This window comes from Mercenaria mercenaria, chromosome 3, assembly GCF_021730395.1.
Source record: "Mercenaria mercenaria strain notata chromosome 3, MADL_Memer_1, whole genome shotgun sequence".
Lineage (NCBI taxonomy): Eukaryota > Metazoa > Mollusca > Bivalvia > Venerida > Veneridae > Mercenaria > Mercenaria mercenaria.
In genome coordinates, this window is record NC_069363.1 from 98,982,812 (window position 1) to 98,990,705 (window position 7,894).

A 7,894-nucleotide genomic window follows, 5' to 3' on the forward strand; every position below is an offset into this window, starting at 1 on the left:
ACATGAATACTGTCAATATAATGTATGGCGGCCAGATGGCATTGTTCATTGAACTTAAGTTTAAACACTATTATAAAACACAATTATAGCTTCACTCCTCGGAATGTCACACAGTTCAGTCACTTATAACTGTAATACACAACAACAGCTTCCTATCCGAATGTTAGTCACAGTGCACTGGGTCCATGGAAAATTCCTGTTCACAATCTTAAGTTTCTCAAAATAATCTCACTGGTAATTGTTGACTGTTCATTACAAAATTTGGAATCCCAGTGTAGTCTGGACAGATTCGTCTGTTGTTGTGTTAATGCCCATCTGGACTTTAAAGTGGCTCGCCATCTCAGTTCATATACCAATGTCTATATACTGAAAAGATAAAAACTTCACGGCAGTTCAACAGCTCACAACATGATTAAACACAATAACGGTAAAGAAGTGATACAGATCTATAACAGCTGAATCCTACATAGCAAAGCTTTATGGGTGTGGCGGGTGTGTTTAAAAAATTTTCGACCTTGTTTGTTTTGCAGACAGTTTTGAAAGGGAGATAACTTTTGAGGTACTTCCTGTTTATAAAATTACAAAGGGAGAAAACCATGCCTAAACTAATAATTAATGGTAGCAATGGTTTCCTCCCTTGAAGCACTCAGCTCTACTGAAATAAACTGGCATTATAGCATAAAGCAATAAGCCTTGTTATTTCAAGATAGAAGCTGCGATCTAATCCTTTAGCACTATGAACTTGGACAGTGGATAATAAGAACAACTGAAGTAAATTGCATTTTGATAATCTTTTCACATTATAAGGTTTCTCCCACATCACAAACATAGCTATTGGCATTTTTATAATTAAAGACTTAAACAATGGCATATTTCGACCGCAATGACAAATAAGTGTGTAAAAACTTCCCCTGATTGTCAAACACATAGTTCCTGTCATAAGGTAAATACCTTTGATCATCAGTTACCAGTGAATGTCATAAGGAAGTTTGGAAAACTTCAAGACCGCTGAGGATCAGACAGTGTCATTGTGCTTAATATTTATCGGTCGTGGTTATGCAATCCTAATAATTGTACAGATAATTTTCCACTGTAAAATTTCAATAATAGATAGTCTCAGCTCTAAACAAAATATGGTCTATACTCTGAGCCAAATATATCTCCGCTCTACTGATAATACATCTCCGCTGTACTGATAATATATCTCCGCTCTACTGATAATATATCTCCGCTCTACTGATACTGCTCAGAGTAAAATAAGATCTCCATTTTATTATTACATCTCCTTAAATGCAGCTGAGCCCGCCTGTTCCGAGCTGACCCAGCAATGTGAAACAAAATATATAACATTAGCATCTGTCCCGCATTGGTCATCAACAATGTACCCATTGTGCCATATGAAGGGAAGTAGCCAACGCAATATAATAATGCTTATTTGTATAAAGTTAAAGTGTACAATAAATTATGAATTATGTGTGCAGATAGAGACAAGTTTAATAATGACACCATCTAATCCCCAGCAGCCTCGAATCTTCCGCCACAACAAATTGACGCAGAAAGACAATTTGTCCGCCAAAATTCAGGCCTAATGTTCAAGGAATGTTGTACCAGAAGAACTAAGAAATTGTGTAATTGCCTCACGAATAGCAAGAATGTACATTTCATTTCCAACATTGGATAGATGGACCTTATCGGTATGATAGAAACCCTGAGTTTGAGTATCTATAGATTTCATGTTAAGAGCCCTGCCATTAGCATGATTAAGGGTAAAATTTGACATTTGTCTATTAATGGATAAACGTTTCTTATTCATGTTACGATTATATACAGCTGATTGATTATTGCATGACCAGGATAAACGAGGTAGTACGAAAGTCCAGACAATAAGTGATCTGGGGAAATTAGAAAATAAATATTCAAATTCAGTTTTAAGTTTTCTTACAATTTTACATTGATTGGTATTGGTTATATTGTTTCCCCCAACATGTACAAAAATAATTTTAGGGTCCTTGCCTTGGATTAGCCCATACTGCAACTTGGCATGTAGACCGTCTAGCTTCAACCCACTAGTTCCATCCCATGCGATATTGTTACAGAAACTCGGCCTTTGCCTTTGGGAAAACTCACGCCCTGCCCATCTAACAAGGGAATCCCCCACTATCCAGATATCTGTAATACAATTAAGATACATCAAGTGATGTTTGATATCTTAGTTTACAAAACGTTATGGGTTTCAAAGCCTTATATACCTGGAGTAACAGTCAGAGGACCAACGACCCATTTGCTTTTTTAGATCCGCAGGGTATCCATTTATTGCCAAATCAGTTGCACGGCCAATGCGAAAACTATGAGTTTTAAACATGTGTGAATGAAAACCTGCCTGTCGACATGCTCTGGTGAGGACTGCAGAAAACTGATACCTTGTTAGGGGGGATTTGCTAGTATGACAAAAGAAATGACTTGCTCCAGCTGGAATCAATGACATGTAATTTTCAATTGCTTTAATGCATTCTGTTGTTTCATCATTATTTGGGATTCTCACTATTAAAGGCATGCCCATTTGTCTGGTTTTGGTAACCCTTAAACATACTAGTATGGCTTTCGAGTTTTGTTCCAATGAAATATCATTCCTCATAAGAGCTCTATGCCAGGCAGTCGTTGAACACACAACTAACTCACTTACCCTAAAAAGGCCAAAGTATGCTAGATAAAAAACTGCACTAAAGAGTTGCCGTTCATAGTCCGAATAGCATACATTGTGTAACGTAGCCACAATTGCTTTAAGCATTTTAAGGGATATTGGAGCCCTGAAGTCTACCCGCGGCCTTAGCCGTTTACAGCCTTCCAGCATTTTTTTAACGACAAACTTTTTTGTGATATCAACCATCCCTTTAAGTTTATGAATGAAACGTATACTTGCAACATATGTTGTTATAGTAGAAGGAGCATAGTTTTTCTCAAAACAATAGGCAATATACAGAATCAGATGATTTATAGGTACTGGCCATTGACTGGCTAAATTGTATTGCATTCGAAAAGCATTAAAATTTATCATTGCTGTGTTATAGGCCTTTTTGGTGTTAGTTGATAAGCTAGACAGAATTAATCTATTAGCTCTAGATTGAATATCTGCCAAAGATGAACTGGGACCTTGTGTGCCTCTGGTTCTGCTTCTGGGGCTAACATGTGGAATCTCTCCATCTGAAATCGTGACAAGGCATCCGTTAATACATTACTGACTCCGCAGACATGCTCTGCTTTAATAACTGTTCAATTTCAGACATTTAAGCGTCAGGTTTCTGAGAAGCACCATTACTGGCTCTGACTTTGATGTCATTTTGTTAATGATGTGACAGACAGCCATATTATCACACCTAAATTTTATTTTTTTGTTCTGTAACTTAGTACCCCACATGTACAAAGCTGCGAGTATTGGAAATAGCTCTAAAACAGTTATATCAGCTGTATAACCTTTTTGATGCCATTCATCAGGCCACTTAGCACAAGCCCACTTTCCAGCAAAATAAATACCAAAACCTAAGCCTTGTCCACCTGCGCTGTCCGTAAAGAGCTGGACATCCTCGTTACTTGCCCAAAATCTATCATGAAACACCTGTACACCATTAAACTTTTGAAAGAAAATTTTCCACATGCGTAGGTCTTGTTTAATTGCTTTTGTTATTCTTAAGTGTTGATAGTGTTTAGTCAGACCACATATGGCATTGATTAACCTCCTGCAAAAAGGCTTGCCTGGTATCACTGCCCTACACGCAAAATTTAGCATGCCAATTAAACTTTGCATCTCCTTTAGAGTACACTTCTTTTTGTGTAAGAATGAATTTATAATGATTAAAATATCTTGTATCTTGGTTAATGGTAAACGAACAATCATCTCTTCTGAATCAAGTTCAAGCCCGAGAAAACAATTTTGTGACTGGACCTTCAGTTTTTCCATCTGCTAATGGTATGTTTAATACTGCCGTGCATTCCTGAAAATTACTCATAAGGCGTTTACACTGACCTGTATTAACCTTACCACCACCTAGAAAATCATCCAGATAATGGAGCAAAGAGGAGTTGTCTACTCTCTTTTTAACCACAAATTCCAAAAAATCAGCAAATCTGTTAAACAGATTACAACTTACCGAACAACCAAAAGGGACGCATTTGTCGAAAAAATAGTCTGTGTCAAATTGAAAGCCCAATAATTCAAAATCCTTGGGGGAGACAGGCAGAATCCTAAAGGCGCTTTTTATATCCATCTTAAATAGTTCACAATTTTCTCCCAAATCCTGCACCATACGAACAGCTGCATCAAAACTTGTATATTGTACTGAGCAATTGTTTGGATTGATAAAATCATTCAAGGCGAATCCTTCCGGATACGATAAATGGTGAATTAATCTGAAATCATTTTCGGTCTTTTTTGGAACTAAACCAATTGGGGATACCCTGAAAGCTTGAAATGGTCGTGATTTGAAGGGACCTGCCACTCGTCCTAAAGAAATTTCTTTATTATTTTTTTTACGTACAATATCTGGGTAATTTAATGCCGATTTCAGATTTTTTGAGTCTGTAGCTATTCTAGGGCCTTCGTACTGCAAGGAAAATCCAAATTTAAAGCCATTCAACAAAAATTCAGCCTCAGAAGGATCATAATCTGATAAGTAAATTTCTAACTGCCTTATATTGACAGGAGAGGGTGCCAAGTTAAATGATAAATTACTGGTATTTGTTTGCTCAAAAGGCTCCCCGCTGACTCCTCCAACCAGAACCTGATCTTGTTCGTGTTCCACGAAATTGGCCACGAAAGGAATGTGACCTGCTTTGACCAGCTGAATTTCTATTTGGACAATTCCAAAGGCCATGCTGTGGTGCATAGCATATAGAACATACATGATTATAGCGACAATTAACCCACTTGCAAAACCCTTTGTTAAAGTCGATGCATGGTGGTGGTTTGGAGTGAGCGGGTGCCTTTGTCGCTAGGGGTGGATTACCAGCACCAGAGAAACATCTCAGCCAAAGATCTGAGTTTATTGATGACCATGGCATGAATTGAGAGGCTTGGCGTAAACGAAACTGTTCATCATATACCCGCCAAAAATCACCTTTATATTTGCCAGCAGCTTCACGGATAATAAACATATATTGTAGTAAGTCTTGAGTTTGTTCTGGATGTGCACTCAAGTAAATGCTACTAAATATTAAAAAGGCATCTGACCATTTTTCAATTGATGTAATTTTTTCAGAACATGCCTTAGGCTTTGTTACCAAGCGGCCATCTTCATCGACCCCAAGAAAACAATTATCTTGCAAATTAGCCAGTTCAATACCACCTTTTAATAGTAAAGACAGATTCACATATTCATGTTGTTTGATTTTGGTTTGGATTGGTTCAGGGACATGGCAACCCAAATTATCCCCGCCACACCTCATCCTTTCTGGAACACCCAGATCTAAATTTTGAATTGTATTTCTAGATTCAATAGGATAGATATTATCAGGGGTGGCATTATCAATATTTGAACATGGGGGTGTCAATTCTAAAGATTCCTGGATAAGTTTCTCAAAATCAATTATTTTATTTTTACCCCTCTGAGTTGAGCTGCCTAAAATGTTCAATCTTTCAGGCTCCTGCTCCATTGAAGACAAACTTCCAGCTTCGATCACACTGACAGTGTTTTGTCTCTTTCTAGACTTGGGTTTCCCTCTACCTGGCATCTTCTTTACACAGGATTACGTTGATTTTTAATTTTTTAAAAAAATTTTCGACCTTGTTTGTTTTGCAGACAGTTTTGAAAGGGAGATAACTTTTGAGGTACTTCCTGTTTATAAAATTACAAAGGGAGAAAACCATGCCTAAACTAATAATTAATGGTAGCAATGGTTTCCTCCCTTGAAGCACTCAGCTCTACTGAAATAAACTGGCATTATAGCATAAAGCAATAAGCCTTGTTATTCTGTTTACTTTAAGAATTATTACAATGTATGGTTGATTCCACCAATGTCATTTAGCTAGCTACATTGCATACTTATCTGAAAAAGTCTGTCGATGATATACGTGTGTTTCTAGCATCCATAATACACATGTGATTCTAGCATCCATGTGTTTCTAGCACCCATTACATTCATGTGTTTCTAGCACCCATAATATTCATCTGTTTCTAGCATCAATGGTACACGTGTGTCTAGCAGTCATGTATTTCTAGCATTCATGTTTCTAGCATCCACAGTATACATGTGTGTCTAGCAGTCATGTTTTCTAGCATCCATGACATACATGTACATGTGTTTCTAACAGCCATGATATACATGTGTGTCTAGCAGTCATGTATTTCTAGCATCCATGACATACATATGTTTCGAGCATCCACAGTATACATGTGTGTCTAGCAGTCATGTATTTCTAGCATCCATGACATACAATGTGTTTCTAGCATCCACAGTATACATGTGTTTTAGCATTCATTTGTTTCTAGCATCCCATGATATACATGTTTCTAGCACCCATGATATACATGTGTTTCTAGCACCCATAATATACATGTGTTTCTAGCATTCAAAAACTCAAAAGTGATGGAAATCTTTTAACATTGCAAGTAAGTGTGCAAGTCAAGTTCGTTGTTATGAGTGTAATACTCGTTGTCCCAGGTGTCTTGGTTATGTGCTTGACAACATTTTAAATGTTACTTACAATATAATGCTCATGTTCTTGCTGGTCAGTTATGGTTTGTTACAATATAAAGCTCATGTTCTTGCTGGTCAGTTACAAACCATAATCTGATCATTTCTTAATGACGACCTTGACCACTAAAGTGTTGCTAATAGGTAATTCAGTTGAGTATGTTTATAACTGAAAACAGTATATGTTTTCTGTGTTGATAAAAGTCAGCTACTTTAGATTGAAACTCCAACAGTACTTGCTGGAAAAGTGTAATAGATTTACTAACATATTTAAATCTTTTTGCTGAAGAGGGAATTATTATACATACACCTTTTTAGCTCACCTGAGCACGAAGTGCTCAAAGGTGAGCTTTAGTGATCACCCTGTGTCCGGCGTCCGTCGTCGTCCGTCGTCCGTCCGTCCGTCCGTCGTCAACAATTTGACTGTTAACACTCTAGAGGTCACATTTTTGACCCAATCTTAATGAAACTTGGTCAGAATGTTACCCTCAATAAAATCTTGGACGAGTTCGATATTGGGTCATCTGGGATCAGAAACTAGGTCATCAGGTCAAATCAAAGGAAAAGCTTGTTAACACTCTAGAGGTCACATTTTTGGCCCAATCTTAATGAAACTTGGTCAGAATGTTACCCTCAATAAAATCTTGGATGAGTTCGATATTAAGTCATCTGGGGTCAAAAACTAGGTCATCAGGTCAAATCAAAGGAAAAGCTTGTTAACACTCTAGAGGTCACAATTTTGGCCCAATCTTAATGAAACTTGGTCAGGATGTTACCCTCAATAAAATCTTGGACGAGTTCGATATTGGGTCATCTGGGGTCAAAAACTAGGTCACCAGGTCAAATCAAAGAAAAAGCTTGTTAACACTATAGAGGTCACATTTTTGGCCCAATCTCAATGAAACTTGGTCAGAATGTTACCCTTAATAAAATCTTGGACGAGTTCGATTTTTGGTTATCTGGGATCATAAACTAGGTCACCAGGTCAAATCAAAGGAAAAGCTTGTTAACACTGTTGAAGCCGCATTTATGACAGTATCTTCTTGAAACTTGGTCAGATTGTTAATATTGATGATCTTAAGGTCCAGTTTGAATCTGGGTCATGTAGGATAAAAAACTAGGTCACCAAGCCAAATCAAATGAAAAGCTAGTTTACACTAGAGGCCACATTTATGACCATACCTTAATGAAACTTGGTCAAATCTTG